Raw genomic sequence first — 19,452 nt, 5'->3', positions numbered from 1 at the left:
TGATAAATGATCATTTAGTCATTTCTAAACACAAAATCCTCTCTGCTTATGAAATTGGAGGATTACCTTTGACCTAATTAAATGTATTTTGACCAAAGTGACACTTTGACTATTTTTACATAGCCTATGTATTAAACAATTGATACAGAAAGATTACGATACATATCAATCATATTTATCTACGCTTGATATAAATATTGGTTGCAACATGGTCTGCTATATTGCTCGGTATCGTCATTGACTTTTGCAATTTATTATTTAATGTTGTCAATGTGATACCATCAAATCATTGTGCAAGAGATTAATTAATTATGATGTGATTTGTATGTACAGTGAGGGTTGAAGTAATCTCTGAAATGGATTGGACAGCACAAAATGACGGTGAGTGATAACTAGCCAATACAGCATGCGCGCATGTTGACCGAGAGCCTCCCACGAGCACAGCAGCAGTTGCATGGAACGCTTTCTCGCGCCCTAACAATAGAGTGGTAAGTACCATTATCACCGGTTAAAATGGGGACATTTTCTTGTGAATAAACGTAAATTCTGACCGGTTACTTTGGAGAGAATATTTTTGTCGCATATGGGTAAAACTGACGGACATTTTTGTGTTGCGAAACCTGTTGTTTGCCTGACCGGACCAGGTTTGATGCCAATTTCAACTAAATCTACCCTGAGATTCCCTTTGGAAAAAGGTTCCTGGATTCTCCTCCGCCGCCGCCTCTTCCACCAGGAGTGCATTTGATATCAGAGACAGTACAATCATGGATCCGACCCGGGGATTTAAATTCTTGGACACGGTGGCATGCTCTACAGCTCAGTGAGGATGGGAAGAAAATAAGAGGATTCTTAACAAACGTATCAGGTAATTATTTGAACACTGTGTACTGAAGTCGCATTTTTCACTTGTAAATGTGACTTTAGTAAGGTAACGTTATTGCACCTCTGCACAACAGAAACAAACTGCCTTAAAACCCAGTCACCATGTTGGAACACTAGATATTTACCGGAGCGGATGGACAAATAACGGTCTTAGTAATAACACACTGCCTGGTCGTCTCTGACCGCCACGTTATTAACCCGGTACACAGGTGACTAATGTGGCAGTGTTGGCTACGTTAAGACGCCGAAGTAGTCCAAACCGTTAAAAGTACCAACATTATGTTGAATAATAAAACATGAACGAGACACTTTCTAACGGGACCGCTTGTAGGCTGATACATTGCAAAGCTCCACATCTGCAGGAGCTCACGCAGCAGCGCCTTGACATATTCAGTCCTAGCAATATCATGTTGGTGAGAAACCGGAGAGCAAATATTTGCATGGGATCGCACATTATCTAACGTTATAGAAACATGCCGCATATCTCATCTTGCAGTTTACATTCTACGTGGGGTCGTGGAGTACCAGGTTGGTACAGTAAGATCAGGCGAACCGCTGGCTCGACCTGATTTAATTTCCCCACTAATAATGCATTAACTTGCGGAGAGGATAGGGGCTGGGGTCTATTCCAGCACCGCTTGGTTTGCAGTCATGGGGGATGGTAACCTCCAACCCAGTGAGAATCATGCTTTGTGAAATTCGAAACCTTCTTTGTACTACTTCAAGTACAGCAAGAAAAGTGGGCATGGGGAACTGTTAGTGATCAGCTTTTATAAAGGGTGATTTTGATTCGTTCTATTACATGAGGCCAGCTCGTCTTGTGCTTTTCATTATAGGGCTTACATTAAATTGACCACCTTTTCTGCATGTCCATTTAAACCCAATCAATGAGAGGGTCTTAGGATGGTGCAGGAAACACTCTTGTGTAAATTGAAGCAAGCAATATATTTCATGGCTTGTCTTAAAAATGCAGTAGTAAAATAAAAGCAGCAAGTAGTGGAAATTAGTGTCAAGATCTATGGTTGGTGATGAATGAATCATCAGCTGCAGGGCCATTGATAAAAGTAGGTACTGTATACTGCGTTCCTGCTGCTTTGACAGTTGATCAGCTTGTGCCTGTGATGTATTAAATGTATCTTTTAAATGTAGATGGTGTAGTAAAGGCATGCAATATGTATGAGCAAAAGGATTTTACTTATTCGATTACTTTATAATTAAGTTAAGGAATTACTTTCCCCAGATCTTTGTGTATCTCAAGAGGAACTGCTTTAAGTCTAGACAACATGTCAATATCAATAAACAGAAACAGCTGATCCTTAAAGCTAAATGTAGCCACACAGCTCTTCACACCACTCTATCTGGACTGTGAGTCAATGGCATTTCGTAGAAAACATTATCTTTCATTTGTCCCTTTACATTTTTTTTTGTTGAATAAATAACAGGCAGAATTAGTATGGATTATTGTGTGAGCTTGATGATAAGCCTAGATTGTTTATGTAGAAAGTATAAAGGTCTGTATGTGTAAGCAGCCCTGGACACAATACTCTCTGAGAGTCCTTGCAGCTGTTACATTTATCAGTCTGTATGGCATCCAAACTATCACATGACTGGGTGGAAGCTATAGCTAAGTTTCACAACAGCTCAGAGGGAGCTTATATGTGCATCCAACATTTTCCATATGGGATGAATTTGGAGTTGCCTTCTAAACATTATCCAATGCCCAAAATGTCATTTTCAGGACCAGTGATCAAATTCTCCCTTGCTCAGCTCTGAGTGGATGTATGTTGAAGTATGCCTGCTGTGGCTTGAAATCTCTGCTTCTGTTTTGTTTGAGGCAAGTTCTCCCCAAGTGGGTTACCTCCTGGGGCTTTGTTAGTGTATGCGGTATTTTTAAGCTTGCAGGGAAACAATAAACAAAGGTGAAAAGAAGTTGAAGGGTCTATCCACACAGCCTGCTCCATGATACAAGGATTTAAATAGGGCTCGGTTTAGCTACAGGTGTGTTCCAAAAATAGAGCAGAACATATTGCCTTGGTTTATCTGATGCTGTTTGCAAACTTTTAGCTGCGAGGGATGACATTCCTGCACAGTTTGCAGTTATTGTTGGTTATTCTCTGTGTTTCAGAAGCCCTTGTGATATAGAAGAGCTTTGGCATGCCTCCTGCGGAGGCTTTTGGACCTCTCTTATTTGTTGACATTGCTCTGATCCTCTGCCAGTCCTTGGCTTTCTCATGCTAGCAAGAAGAATATCTCTCTTTCTGAAGCTCGCTTTTGTCTTTTCCGCAGAGGTGGAGAGGGGGTGATTGGAGGACACACAGAACAACATAGGGCATAATGAAAGAGCTTGTAGAGAGAAAAGAAGAGATGGGAGTAAAATGAGTGATTGCTGCCTGGCATCAGGAGGTGGTGGGAAGAAGGTGGGCCAGGGTTTCTGGGAAAGACAGAGAAAATGAATATGTGTCTTACGCCCCTTTACGTGCCATTTAGTGGAGCCACAGACAGACCTCCTATCTCCCAGCTGTTAGGATGCTCCAGAGTCTCCGGCACACAGCACCTATTGTTCTTCTTCTTGGCCAGGCCCACTGCTCTATAATACTGCCTCTGTCCCTGGGCTGACAGAGGGACACCAGGGCTCAGTTAGCCCATCTGACTGGGGCTCCTTGTGCTGTTCCTGCCACCGCCTCCACCACCTCCGGCCCTGCTTTGTCCCTAGATCTGTCCATTCTTGGTCGTGACTTAATTCCCTCTCGTAAGACAAGCTCAGATAAAGTAAGCCCTGACTTTTTCTCTTCCTCTTGTATTTTCCACATTTCCAGGGATAAGAGTTGTCATAGTGTGCCTAATCTTGTCACAACCCTTTATGCGACAGTATAAACCTGTTTAACTTTAATATAACAACTTTGGTGAGCAGGTGAAATAATCTCTTGGGAGTAGTGTCTGAGGTGTTTTACGGAGTTGAATGATGATAAACAGAAAGCATTTAGCTACTATGTAAACTTGCTCTCACGGCTAGTTAGCTGTTAGCTCAGTTAGCTACACTTTAATGACTGGGAGCTTGAAGCTCTGAGGGTGTTAAGCACAGGAGTTTTGGATCGCTGTACAATATCTCTGAACAGAAAATCTTATCTGCCCTCTTATCATTGTTGTCTTCCTGTCTCAAGTCGCCAGTAGTTATTTTCTTCTTCCCTTCTGTCACTTGCTTTGTATTCTTTCAGTCTGTTTGCCTCGGTATAGCATCCTTGCTCATTGTGATGACCTCTGCTCCAACTAGCTAGACCCCAGCTGCAATATTTCTGTCACTCACCACCTCACTTTAGGCTCTCATGAGTTTCAGAAAGAATGAGTCTTGCTGTTATAATGTTCAGCCTAGCAGGTAGATCGTGCCAGTTGCAGCTTTGCAAATAGAAACGGTATGATCATGCTGTCCAGCTTTTAAAACATATTTGTTAAGCTGAAAAACGTTAGTGTCATTACAGTCTAATGGTTCAGCAGATATCACACAAGCCAAAACAGGAAATAAGAAGATACATATCAGCTTTAAATATGTAGTTTCCAGAGGACTCTCAACTAATACGCTTAATGGCTGCTCCTGCAAACTATAAAAATGTCCTCTCGACTCATCAGCCAGTCATCGCCAGGTATTTGGGAAATGGAGCACCAAGGTGTCCTGTAACTGACCTGTCTTATTCTTTAGCTGAAAGCCAACATAAGCTTCACAATGGGATGAACTCTGAGGCCACTCCCCAGGTGTCATGTGACTGTTTGGATGGTAAACGTAGTCTGATACTTGGCTCAGCACAATGTAGCCTCCGCCTGCTCGAGGAGTGAATTGTATACAAGGCTCCCTTAGCTGCTGGCCTCACTGACAGTATAGGTGTGTTTGTGTGTAATATGTACAATGACTCTAGTTAGGGTGTTGTGTTTGTATTCGCAAAACAACGTTCCTGCCCATTTCAGGTCACAGTGTATTTCTGTGCTGTGCATCATTTCGCTCTAAATGCCGCCAAGTGACATCAAAACGATCCCTGCAGCTGCACTCAGAGCATGTGCATATTTGAATATATTTGAATGTACAAAGTTGAGCAAAACACTGGACTCCCCCATACAGTAGCTCTTCATTTGCCTGTCACTCGATCTCTTTGAATATATATGCGCTCTTTTCCTCTCCCTTGATTTCTGCCTTCCCTCTCTTTCACTGATGGGTTCTCATTGAGCTGGAACGGCCGATGCACCGGTCGTCGTGGTGATGTGGGATGATTGATGGAGGCTAGAGAAATGGGAGGAAAGGCATGTCGTTTATCCAGTCCGCGGCTTGAATCCCCCGTGTCAGGACTGAGAGGTCCGTATTCAATTACAGAGTACAGACACGCTGCTTTTTCATTAGGATTTCCATAAGCACTCGTTTTTCTTCTCGGTTCCTTCCCCTGCGCTGGGTCGAAGAACAAGGGGGAAAACAGTGAAGGATTAGAAGCAAGAAAAGTAGAAACAAAACATGCAATAGGCTTTTGCTTCACATAGGCATATGATGTACCAAACAATCACTTACAGGGATGCATTATGTATATATTTACGGCATATCAAGGCTAAATGATCAGCATGATACATGAAGCGCGGCATCTACACACTCAGATACAGAAGGTGGTGTTGGTTTGTGATCCTCCAATAAACACGGCAAGATCAGCAGACTCACTAGAGAGCCAAACATGTAGTCTCTGGTGTGGATGCTTTTATACAGTTTCAAAAGAAAAGGCAACGTGCAATTTAGAGTACGAGAAGAGGCATTACTGTTCTTTTGTTAGTTAGATTTGGTTAGGTCAGAGCTATGCAATATTAAATCCCCCATGGCTCTCTACCTCTTAAGCTTTTCTTACCCTCAGGTGTGCATACTGTAGGTTATGCATGTCTTAATCATTTGTTACTAGTCTGTATTGGTGATGAAAAGCAGGTGGTTACCGGTATAGACAAAAAAAAATCCATGTTGTAATTATTTTTGCTTTAGTCTTTATCCGGCTCGATACTGCGGTTGCCGTTTACACCCTTGCTTCTTTCTTATTTGTCGTGTTTTCCTACCAAATAATAATCTTCGGAAAAGAGCAAGTCCTTGGCTCGTAAAGAGCCGCTGAAGGGAAGAGAAGAAAGTGCCAGAGAAGAGAGAAGGACAGCAAAAAGGGAAGTACCCTCTTAGCCTCCCGGTGTGTTTGTCCACAATCTCACAGCAGGGGTGCCTGTGCACTCAGACAACTGATGCCTTTAATTAGGAGCCAATATGTGGCTGTTCATTTACAGCTCACAGCGAGAATCCAGCTCTACTTTGGATTTGCGCAGGGCCCGAGCACAAGGCACGTCTGATCTGTGCTGGATAAAAGCCCAGCGGGGGCCACGAGTGTACACTTCTCATCCATTTCAGAAGATCGGAAGCTTTCCTTCCCTTTTGTCTTTTGATGGTTAGCAGGAAATGCCAGATTCAATCAAATGAATCGGCAAGAAAGAACAATAAACAGTCTTACTCAGCAATCACCTTGTGTGTGTAATCAAGTATTATAACACAGCAATGCGAGCTGAACCAGGACAAATCATTGCTGTAGAACAGAGGTCAGATAGAGGTTAGGAAAGGATTCTGGTGGAAGAAGCATCGGCTAAAGATAGACCGTCAGTCGAGGGAGGTTGTGGTTCAGTGAAAGATGGCATACTGTACTTCCTATTCCATTCAGTGGTGTGTCAGAGGAAATGTAAAGACATTGTGGTGGAAGTTTGTGCTATTCTCAGGCCTTTCCAAACAATGTTAACATTTCAATAATACGATGAAATCATGTAGATACGGGAAATAGCCTGAGACACAGCAGTCCCTTACATAACTGTCACTCATTTATAGACACACCCACAGCGTAGAGTGCCTAGGCTCTTATTATATAAGATTATAATATTATATTTTCACTCCTACACGTAGATGCTGAGATCAGTCTATAGATCATTCCTCTTTACTCTCACGGTGCCCATGGTATATTAACCCTTCGTCCTTGATCTGGACGAACGGTGCATCAGTGTGTGTCTTTGCTCATGTGTGTGTATTCATATAAGCTCACATGTTTCCCTCTGTTCCCTCTTTTTTAAACGTTAGTGCTTTGACTGTGTAGCCAGGCAGAGAGCTATTACTGTCAAACATCCTCCTCTTCACATTCGTCTTTTTTTCTCTTAACCATTGCACTGCTGCCTATCGACTAGCCCAACGCAGAGCTAGTTTGGGCCACAGATGCAAATAGGACTAACACAACACAGTGCTCTTTTCTTTGGCAAATGTATGTCTAGCTAAGTTGTGTTTTTCTAGTTATTATGTCATTTTTATTTCCATTTGTATACTTCTTCATAGGTCCAGTTCTTGGTCTGTGGTAAATGCAGCAGAATACTCAGCCAACCATACTTGCTCTACCCTGTTATTTCACTGTCCTTCCATCAGTGCATTAGGAGAGAGGTGCACTTCACTGACAACATGCAGGGTGCACCTCGGATGACAGGTGTGTAGCTGCTGCACCTGTTTGATCAATAATAGAGACATCTCAAGGGACACTCTGAAATAGAATATGAAAATGTGTTACACATGTACTATGTCCATCCTACAGGGTGGCAAATAAAAATACACTGTAGGTGTGATGCCCGAAAGCAAAATTTCCCCCAAAAAATGTCCCATCCGTATGACTGGTATTTATTTGAATCCAATAACAGAGTCTAAAAATGTACGGATTATACTCAGAAATGTGTGTTCAAAACACACAAACGTTATACACACATATCGTGGTGATCTGTGCAGCAGGAGAGCCACACACAGCCGCAGATGGACTGCAGTAATAAGCTGTCGTATGACAGGTAATGTTATTCAGGGTTTGTTTGGGCCCATCAGCGAAATAAAGTTACCAAGGGGAAAAAGTGTGGTACGATGGCGCAGGACTGTCTCTGATCTTTAATAAGGTGAGCAATGTATGAGTGTTTTTATGTGTAATGTTAATATGTGTGTTTTAATCAACCCTAGCTTTCTAAATGACGGATCAGTGTTTGGAGTTAATAAGCTGGGGATGAGCTGCTGACTTAAAAACGTCCTCCCTCAGCTAAACGGTAATGCAGCAGCCCACATGGGTCCATCCAGCGGTGTGGAATAAGGTTAAAGGTCATTTCTCTATTGTGTGTGGTTATATAAATGTTAGTGACAGCTTGAGGCGAGAGCAGTGGTTTGCGTAGCTTAGCCTCAGGAGGACAGATAGGTGCGGACAGACAGGCAGGCATCGCTGCCGGGTTATGCTTCTGCTGCTGCACAGCCTCTCCTTTTGCAGGACTAACTCTGTCCATCATTTTTTTACTAGCCCCCTGTGCGTTTGTTCTCTGTCGCATTCCTTCCTTTCTCCCACTGTCTGCTTCTTACATGTCTATAAGATATTCCTCTCCTTCCTACGTCGTACTTTACATAAGGTAGAGCAGCACAACCAGTGCTGACTGATCCAATGAGGCCAAGGATGACTGCCAGTTGTGTAGCCAACGAACGTATTGTCTTAGTTTGGCATCAGCAGTGTCTGCAGCTTGACCAGTACAGCAGAGTACAGGAAGCAGAAGGACTGTTCACCAGGCCAGATGTTGCCTCAAGCTTCAAATTAAATTGTCCAAATGCAGCATGGATTGAGAAAAAAAATTGAGAAAATCATCCCTGGCTCATTTCAGCCATTTATGCATTTTCTTTTCATCAAGGTTGTCTTTTGAAGACATACTAAAGAACTGATTATATCGCCATTGATATCAGGGTCTCTGTTCTAAAAGAGACACTGGCCTCATTGCTGTCATCCACAGTTGAACACTTATTTGTTTCTCGTATTTGCTTTGTACACCTCTTAGCTTCAGGTTCACATGAAGCTGGTGTGTTAACCACTCATTTTGGGGCAGCCAATACCACATAACTGCAACTACTCGAAGGACCCGTGATGCATATTCAAGGCAGGACTGTTATTCGGCATGTTCCGTATGGACATGGAATGAGGGGGCATTGTGGCTCCGACACTATACCGGCAGTCAGAGAGCAGAAACATACTTCTCTATCAGTTGTAATCAGGGCACATGCTCCTCCAGCCCTCCATCAAGGTGAAATATTATTTAAAAGTTTCCCAGAGTTTGAAGAACTTTAGCTATAACTTTAGTAGAGTGGGCCAATGTCATAAGCGATTCAAGTTCTGAATCATGCTGTAGGCAAACTTTTTAGTATCTAAATCTGATCAGTATCTAGAGCTACTGCGGTACTTGTGAGATGAAGGGCCCTCCTGTGTGGGAAACGGGAAGAGGTGGACTGTGAGCAAGATGAGTAGGTGTTTATCTAATTGCAACAGGACTGAGAGAGCACTGAGTTGTGGAGCGATGCAACGGTGACTCTGACTGACAAGGGCTTGATGACTCAGATATCCTCACACACACACACACACACACACACACACACACACACACACACACACACACACACACACACACACACACACACACACACACACACACACACACACACACACACACACACTCACACTCTCTCAGGGGTGCGGTGATGAAGGGGATGACAGACAAGCCGAAGTCTGACTGACCAGGAAAGATAACAAGGAATAGTGTGGGTGAAGTGATAACAGTTGCTTTAGGATTCTGTTTCTTATGCACACTCACACCAGCCTCACATCTCACTGACGAGAAGGCCAGGGGCTTGAAATATGTCCACTGATAAAAGAGAGGCAACGAAGGGGAGAAAATAGGGGAGCGGGAGGCTTTATTCCTGCAGGAAGAATTGGAGATTCTCTTTCAAGATTTTTTCGATTGGAGGCGAGCCTCACAATACCGAGTGCCAGCCGAACGCAAGGGAAAGAAAAGGGGATGAGAGGTGCTTTTGTCTCCGTCACCTCTGTCCCATTGTCCCTTCACCAGGGACCAGACAGTGCATTGGGCTGGATCTAATGATCAAATCTATATCTGGGCTTGTGTCAGCTCTGTGGACAGAGGGACGTATTGTCTCGATTGTGATCCTCTGGACACACACACACACACACACACACACACACACACACACACACACACACACACACACACACACACACACACTACACCCCAACTAAATATAGCGAATTGAATGAAGAACCTTGACAAACAGTCTAAAAAAACTAATCTGGCTCCTTTTAAAAACTGCCTGGCAGCACTGTGAAAATCCTTGTCTTTACCATTAGTCAACATAATGACAGAGTAAGTGGCCGGTCTAGGCCTTTTAATGGAGTCAATCTACTGCCTTGCTGTTAATACAAGCCTGTTAGCCCACATGTTGTCTTCTTTAGCCCCCTTTGTAGAGATCCGTAGTTTCTTCCCACCTCTGATCTGAACCCATTTGTATGCGGAAAATGTTCACCCACCATTTTGCCTCGCAGTGGCATTTCTAAGCACAGCTGTCAGGTCTATGTGTAGGTGCATGGGGCGGAGGGTGCTGAGATGTCATGAGACGCAGGTCACGTGAAGCCTGCTGCCGACCTTTCGACCCCTAATGAGCATGCTGTTTCTATAGATGGAAGAAGGCCCTGAGGACAGTGACCAACCACTGCCTGATGTCTGCCACTATGCCACCTCGCTCTCAGTGTGTGGGCCAACATTTGTGTGTGTGTTGGCAAAAAGACAGTGATGTCATTGTCTTCATGTATTATAGAATGCATTCGTTTTGGAGCTGTTTATGGAAAAGCTGGATGATATTTTAGTTATGTTTTTTAGTTTTTAATAGTTAAAGGTCACCTATTATGCAAAATCCACTTTTCCATGTATTTTCTACATCAACATGTGTCCCCTCTGTGTAAAGAGATTCTGAAAGTTTCAGAAAAAAAGATTCGCTCACTTTTTGTCCTGATCCATTTATATAAAAACCTGTCTGAAAATGAGCTGATCAGATTTTGGCCACTTTATGATGTCATAACGATGTTTTGGTTTGAGTAACCATTAGCCAATCACCAACCAAGGTAACACCCCCCCACCTTATCACCTGAATCTCCTCCTAGAGCACCATTGTGTTATTGTTAACCAAATATCTCTCAGAGGGGCGTGGGGAGTGGCTCCTTATTTTCATCTAAAGTTACAGACACAGAATCAGCACTTTTGAAACAGAGCTGAAACAGAGGGGATTATGGGATGCTGCAATGATCTGTTTGGTATTTCGAGCCAAACACTATATATCTGAGACCTATAATAAAGTAAGGAAAAACAGTATTATAGGCAGGGCTGCACATAACTGGTGCGCAGGTGCGCATGCGCACCTCCGCCAAAAAAAGAGCACCGTGTCATTTGAAAAAAGGCGCATTTGCGTACCAACATTGAGAGGGAGAGAGAGAAGAGAGAGAAGGGAGAGAGAGAGATAAATATATTTGCGAGTTGCATATGAACCTATGATATGAACTCAGGGCCGTAAAAGATGTTCGCCTAGGGCGCCAGATCTGTGGAGGCGCTGCGCTGGCAGCTCTGGGAGGGAAAAAAACATTTTGACCGTTGGGGCTCATCCTAATTTTCGGCCTTGATGTAACAATATTCATAATTAAGTAAATGTAACACGCTTTTCACCCCGGTTACACGTTTCATTTGCCCTGTACGATGGGCGCTGTAAGTGATGAAAATGGGGGATGTTGGCTTATCTGGCGCCCGCAGCTCACAGCCAAAATGCGAGTGAGCGAGGGAGAGAGAAGGGCGCACCGCCCGGTACCGGCGCTGTTGTTATTAGAATCTGGTGCTAGCTGCTTTAACGGATATAAGAAGAAGATGTTTCTACAATGATGTGGAGGGAGAGTCCTCTCCAGTCAGACTGAGAGGCTGATACTACAGCTCAGTGAGGTAAAGGACTCTTGAGTGTTTAGATAGTTCACTTTAGTCTAAGTTCAAACGGTTTGGTCACAATTTATGTAAGCACATATTTCCAAGGCAGTCCTTTATAATTATTGGGATAAACAGGTTTGAAATCATTCCAATGTATATACTATAGGACAGTAACCAAAAATATCCTTTAAAACTGGAGAGATAAAAAAAAATGCATAAATAAATGTTAAGGTAAAATGAACAACATAAATAAAATAAGTTACATTAATTTGTTATTGGTTATGTTCACATACTTATTTGATTACATCCACTTGTCTAAGATGACAACAGAGACTTTCGACCCAAAACCAGCTGCTGACTTGTGGATGCAAGCAGCTAATCACAGACTCAACCAGAGAGGAAGAAGTAGGCCTACATCATCAGCTACCATGTCTGACAGAGAGGAAGACAGTGAGGAGAACAGTCAGGAGGGTAGTGATGACAGCTTGTAGGATTACTGGTCGTGCTAATGTTGTCTTGTGTTCACCTCTGCATGTGTGTTCTGTGTTCACCTCTGTGTGTTTAGTGCCGTGTGTCTGGCAAATAAAGTCAAGACCCCCTCAAAAGTTACGGTTTATTTCATTTTAAGGATGAGCACCAAGCAACATCTCCAGGTGCTCCTTTGAGAACCAGGGCAAAAAAGTTATGTGCACCCCTGATTATAGGGGACCTTTTAATATGAGCTGGTAACAGGTTTTGGTGTATGTACATTTCAGCTGATAATTTACAAGAAAGTGTTTAGAAAAGTTAATTATATTATTGAGGTTAAAAAGTACTGCAGGACTAAGCCTTAAACCGTGATATGAGTCAGTTCTTTTTCACTTGAATCAATTAAGAGTTGAACGGACCAGAACTTGGTGTGGTCCCAGTTGTGGGTACTGCTGCTGTGAGCCACTGGCACCGCCTCAGGCCTCCTCACAGCAAGGGCACCTTCACTAACCAGCGCCCCTGCTCTGCCAGCACTTTGTTCCCAGAATCATCTCTCATGCACAGACACATAACAACTGTGACATTGCCCACACACTCAAGAGACAGCACATGAGAGGTTAGCACAGCTGCCCTGGGCGCTGTCTTATCATTCCAATTTGTCCCACAAATCCTCCCTGCTTCCCCTCTTGTCTCTCTTCCTCGAATCTCCACCGCTCAGCCGCTGCCAAGTTCCACTCAGTTCACTTAATGCTACTGAATTTGTTGTTTAATATGTTGTTGGGGGAGATATGTATTTTGTGAAGTACTTTGTAACCTTGTTAAGATAGATATTTTTGTCGAGGAACCACACCGCTTTACTTTGCACGGTTGGATCACAAACCACAAATGCAGCGCTTGCCGTATGTTATGCCTCCAGTGGATGATTTAAATCAAATTAATAATTATACTTTGCAATCAGATTAAGGTATAAGTAAAGACTCGTGATTTCAGTCCAGAATCACCTTGTTTTCACAAGCATTTGGACTTTCAAAGAGAATTTCGAGTTATTCCTTTTCCGAAAAGAGTGAGCTTTTATGCATCAGGAACAACAACAAAATGGACACGAAATCTCCATGTTTTGTTACATTTCCCTTATTAGCGTGTGCATTAACGTGTTTCCTTGGTGTGATGAGGCTGATCCATCCCTGGAAAGTGAAGTAATGTGGTTCCTTGACAAAAACCAACCACCCTAATTTCAACGTTTTTTCTTGCACATTTGCTTCTTCAATCACACAGAGTAACAACGTTTTTTTCTTATAAATTAAAAAATGTAATCTTGAAAAAACATTTCTCAGAATATTACCAATTCCCCTCGGTTTGATTAATTATGATTAATTGTTAAAACATAATAATACTAAAACACTGTTGTAGAAAACTCTTATTTCTGTGATTTGTTGTACTAATCTTATGTTGGTAGATTTCATCAAATTGGCTGCATTTTTAAGGACACTTTATTTTAATTTACTTATTTGATCTCTTGAGGAACTGTGTGTTAATTATAAAATACATTAAAGAATGACCTCACGTCACTTCACTAAACAGAATAAGTGAGCAGTTGTTTATTATTAAATGTTTCCTGTTGCCAGCACCTTTTGAAGTGAAGAATATAACAGTTTTCCCCCGTGTGTTTACACTCTTCTTTGCAAGATGCAGTGATGCATGAGAGACTGAAATACACTTTGCCTCAAGGCTACATCACCACACCATATTTCTCTCATTCTCCTACCATGACACACATTATTCTTCTAGATCAAAGGAAATGAATAGCAGAGCAATTATTCTACAGTGTGCTCCATTAGCACTTTCTAACCAGAACAAGGGTGATGAAATGACAAAACATGAAAAGCTGAGTGCTTAAAGGGCACTTTGCAAGAGCAAAAGTAGGGTGCCACTTTTACACTCAACTTGTGATGGCTTTTGACATGTTGCCCTCTGGGTGTGAGTCATATAAATGTGAATCAGCATATCACTGTAAACTATAAAGTACTGAATCACATACTGCGATATAAGAAAAAATACAGTATCACTAAGAAGTATCTTCTTGTTATCCTGCCTCTCTGCCCTGTAACAGTGTGGGCTCTGGCATTGATCTCGATGAGAGAAGATGAAGATCTCTCCTTTTCCCCTGATGCCACCCACGCTGCCTTTTTTGTCTTTTTCTTTTTTGAATGTGCCTCAAGCTGCCGTTTTTTCATGTGTTCTCTCCTTCTCTGGTGTACTTATCCCCCTAAAGAAGTACAGGAGCTCGGTAAACTTTTTTTAAACATGCGACAGAAGGCAAAAGTCTTATTGAAATGTATAACTCACTTAATGTTCATGTGAAGATACTTAACCTCAAAAAGTGGGTCTGTTACAATACATGGTGGTTCCCTCTTGTTCAATGTTGAAATTAGCTGTCAACTAAAATCTAGCTATTTAAAAATGAATATTTTATGGTTTATTTATATACAGTAAACGGAATATCTCTGAGTTGACAAAACAAGACATTGAGGAGACTGTATTGGGCTTTGTAAACAAACTGATCGACATCTTTCACTATTTTCTGTCATTTTGTAGACCAAACAACTAGGACTGCTCAATTAATCGTATTTTAATCGTGATTATGTCTTGCAACGATTACGAAAAGAACGTTATCGAAATAAAACGATTATTTTTTTATTATTAATCAACTGTTAAAAACATACTGTTCACATTTTTTTCTCCAATAAATGGATGTTTTCAAAGTCAATGAATAATCACATTTAATAATCGCAATTACAATTAGTGACCCAAATAATCGAGATTATGATTTTTGCCATTATCGAGCAGCCCTACCAACAACCTAATTAATTGGAAAAAATGAACAGATACATTTAGCATGAACATGCTCTTTAGTTACAGCCCTATTCTTGACATCCTTCTTATTTGTATTTACTACCAGATAGGCGGACAAGATAAATGGAATTGTACAAGTGTTTTGCCCTCCTAACAAGCTTCTTGGCTGGCCTCAGTAGCACTCCTGTGTATTGAGGTTGTAAATATGCACTGTGTTCTCGCTTTTTGGTAATATAATTTCTTATGCTAAATAGTGTTTTCTGCTGTTCGAGCTGAAAGGGGTTGCTGCAGTGGTTCATCTGTGTGCATGTCTTTCACGTCTGTATGCGCAGCAAGGGAGATGGTATAATGACATTTACCTCACAGGCCAAACAAGCACAGCTGCACAGTTCCAGCATGCAGACATGTATTATTGAGCAGCAAGCTTTCATTATTCATCGTGGGCTTCGGTGAACTCAGCAGATAAACTTCTTTGAGTCTGTTTGTTCGATAGACACACGACTCATTGATGTTGAAGCACAGACGTCAATGAATATTTAGTTGTCTACGGTGGGATAAAGCCTGTTTGCTAAATGTATTTTGTTACAAAGCGCTTGGATTGCTTTGGACAATGTGGTCTGTGTTTCCCTGCTCACCCAGTATACAGCTCATCGTTGATCATGCTCCGAATGCAAAGTGTAGTGGACAGGCAGCCTCTGTTGAATCTCAGGGATTTCTTTCCACGCACAGAAAGTATTCGCTGAATGGAAAGCTTAGACCCTTATCTTCTCCAAAGAGCTGTAGGCAAAGAAAAAGACAACAGTGTGTTTTAAAGCTGTTTAATCCATGCATAAAGAATACTGCAATTTCAATATAAATACATGTGGGCACTGGGCACAGTTTTTTCACTTTGTTTCTTTAAATAAAATCGAGGTTATGGAGAAAAGAACATCTCCAGGCCATAAAATCAGCACAGAGAGTCAGGCAGCCTGTGGATGCGTGCCATCTGAGTACCTGAGCACCATCTGAGTGCCTGTGTGCCAGGATGTTGTTCACTTTGATCACTGCTGGCTGTGTCAGGAGGAGAGGCCGGGCGATGTGCTAAATGACTGTCATGCTTCACACCCCGGCCTGATTCGGACCTCTTACTGTCCAACATGTACCTGGCCGTAGAGAACGGAGCAACACACAAAGCACAAGCAGACAATATACAGAACGGCTCGTCAAACATAGGGCTGGGGATTATGGAGAAAATGATATACCAACATGTATTTGATCAAATATGTAGATATTATGATGACATTAAAAGGCTTGACAAATGGTGATTTCACAAAATCTAATATTTGATTATTAATCATCAGTGATCATAAGTTGGTGTATGAAATAATAGAAGAGAAAGAAAAGTCTAGTTAATTCAGAACTATACTCACAAGGCAGACTATGCATTACATTAATGCACACAATGTACAACAATATCTGTTTTTTTTTGTTTTTTTTATTACTGCCGATTTTTATTCCATATTTTATTCCATTCCATTGCAATGTAAATAATGTTATATTTGTACTGTATTTTTTATATTTTTTATATTTTTCTAGTTCTCTACCTGTGTTTTTAATTCTCGTTTTACTTTTATGTATGCACCACGACAGTGACACCAAGTCAAATTCCTTGAATGTACGTGTAAACCTACCTGGTGATAAAGCTGTTTCTGATTCTAAGCAGCCTTTAAAACCAGGTAAAGACACTTAAGCGGAAATCTAGGACAATATCTCGTCACATATCACTATATCGATATGATTGATGTATTGCCTAGCTCTATAGTCAAAGACAAAATCAACGACAAATACAGTTTCAAAAGTCCTGAGTGACTGATATGAGGAAATGTGATTATTATGTACCTGTATCCCTCGCCACAAGCACCCTTTAAACGTAAGTGTCCGACTAACTGCCGGAGCCCAACCTGGCAGCACTAGCGTATTTTTAGCCCGACAACAAGAGGTGTTGTGTGTGCGTTTTTATAGCACCTGGTGTGGCCCTGCAAAGTGTCATCTCACTGCTGAAGGGGCGCCGGCTGGTACAGAATTTTAATTGGCAGGAAGATACTCTGCCACATGCCATGATATGTACTGCCAACGTGAGCTGTTGCGATGGGGGGGGGGTAGCAATGAGGATGTTGTAGTCCCAAATGGAGAGGTTGATCTGCGTATGAGGTTATTTGGGTGATATAGGCCGATACTTTGCATATATAAGTGGTTCTTCCAACCTCTGCTTTTGACAGAGTTTCATCATGTTCAGTATTATTTCATTCTGCTCATGTCCATCAGGGACCTCTTACTGTGCACAGGCGCCAGCTCCACTCTCCTGTCAGATTCAACCATCTGTTCCCACAAAGAGCTGAGACTGGGGTAAACTCAAATATCTAGTTTGTACAGCATGGCTTCCTTCTGAAGGCAAAAGTGTTCTTAGATGTGGCCAACAGTGAAATCACAGACAGAGACAGAGAGTTCAGCAGCAGGCTTTCTTCCGGTCAGTTCCTCAATGAGCCCCAAAATGTGAGTCTATTCTAACTCGTTGAGAACATCTGATGCTGTCTGATCCAAAGTAAGACGTCAGCGTTTTGTTATCTTGAAATGTGTGATAAAAATGTGTCTGGCCATTTGAGATGTTTTTTTGTATTAAATAAAATTAAGATCAAATGAACGTCTTATGTGGTAATGAGAGAGAAAATGAAAGTACAAACACCATTTAAAATGTTATAACAGCCTCATTACTATTACAAAAACGAGCCTCCGCAGTTCCAAAGTAAAGTATTTTTACTAGCTGAAAGAAACAGAAGTCTCCTTGATAAGTTTTGAGTTGACAATGTGCAAAACATTTTCTTCTCCTTTGTTTTCTTTGGAAATTGAGTACTGATTAAAACCAGCTGCTGGTAAGCTTTGCCAGTTTGATCTGTGCTCTCTCTGCCATTGGCTGCTGTTGCTGTGTCAGTTTCCCTGATTAGATGTCTATGTTTTTTATGTCTGCAGCTGTTCACAGTGTAGGAACAAATCAAGTCCGCAGTCGTAGCAGAGAGTTCCCAGAACCACTGGAAAACGATAAAATGTTCAGGCTAATTTGAAGTAGAGAATGCAACTATCTTTAAGCTTTAGCAGACTTTGAAAAGGGGTTCAAGGGAGAAAGCAGCACATTATGGGGAATGTAGTCTATTTCATAAGGTCTGAAAGGTCTTCTTTTGAGGAAGTGTGTTACAAAAAACTCGTGCACATATTGGTCTTTTGTATTGATGACCCTGACAAGATGTGAATAACTAAAGGACAAACCTTGCTTTTACTTGTGACTACAGAGTGTCTGCAGTCTGAATAAAGGCTTTATCCTGAATGTCCATAAAGCATTTTACTCTGGCAAGAGCAGTGCTGGCAGGGTGCTGGGGAGCACTTCATCATTTATTCCTTTGTTTTGTCTCTATGATAACAATATCTTCTTGACAACGTATCACCACTCCAACCACAGTTGTACAACAGGAGCATTGTCCTTCTGATCTGTATTATCTATGTGGGTTACCGTCTGTTTAACATTTATATTTCGCTCTGAGCACCAAAAAAATAAAAGGTCTTGAATATATGTCTTCTTATCAAAGGCTGACACCTTCTACTTTTAGTTTATTCAAGGATAAACGTAGAAGATTATACCCACAAAACACAAGTTTTAGTCACAAGACCGATAGCAAACACCATTGCTACAGTATCTACAGTATAGGCATTGTCTCAAAAGTAGTAAGTGTCAATTTTAGCAAAAAGTCAAATAAACGTTGAAAATTCAAACTCGAAAATGTATTTATATTATTATACAATTATTGTTTGGCAGCCAAGAGATACATGCTGAGTTTGATACTTTGGAAGTTATTTTATATGTTGTTAAGTATCAAAAAGGTCTTTATAAAGTCTGAAATGTAACTTTGTGAACCCTGCAGAAGCCCAACAGTCATTATGGCAGCCCTCATAGGAACCAGATTCTTAATCTGTGCCTTGTGTTGTATTCTGTGTCATGGTTACCACAGAGAAAATCACTTTGACTAACTCTTCAGACCATGAATTTAACATCACGTAATGATGAGATCTCTGTTCTTTCAAAAGGCAGAAGCATTTCATTACAATTCCAACCAGCTCCCTTGCTGGTGTACTGCTAGTTTCTCTCTCTATTGCTCCTCTCTTTCCTTGTGATTTTCCAGTTTCACAGAACCATCATCCGTCATGGGAAACGTGGGCATACAAATGTGTTTGTAGAATCTCTCTGTTTTTTCATAATTAGCAACAACTACAAGAAACCCTGGCTGTGTGTGGTGTGTGTGTGTGTGTGTGTGTGTGTGTGTGTGTGTGTGTGTGTGTGTGTGTGTGTGTGTGTGTGTGTGTGTGTGTGTGTGT

At 41.6% G+C, this 19,452-nt stretch overlaps 1 protein-coding gene across 1 annotated transcript in view; it reads left to right on the top strand.

Moving 5' to 3' along the window:
* The first annotated feature begins 429 nt into the window (after positions 1-429).
* The window catches only part of wasf1 (WASP family member 1), a 57,104-nt gene continuing 38,081 nt past the window's right edge, over positions 430-19,452 (top strand). Inside the window, 2 exon segments of the mRNA XM_034202747.1 lie at positions 430-488; positions 696-865. The gene's annotated coding sequence lies outside the window, so the exon portion shown is untranslated.

Source organism: Gymnodraco acuticeps, unplaced genomic scaffold (assembly GCF_902827175.1).
Source record: "Gymnodraco acuticeps unplaced genomic scaffold, fGymAcu1.1, whole genome shotgun sequence".
In the NCBI taxonomy this organism is placed as follows: domain Eukaryota; kingdom Metazoa; phylum Chordata; class Actinopteri; order Perciformes; family Bathydraconidae; genus Gymnodraco; species Gymnodraco acuticeps.
Note: the sequence above shows the minus strand (reverse complement) of the source record. Positions and strands in the feature narration are given on the sequence as shown.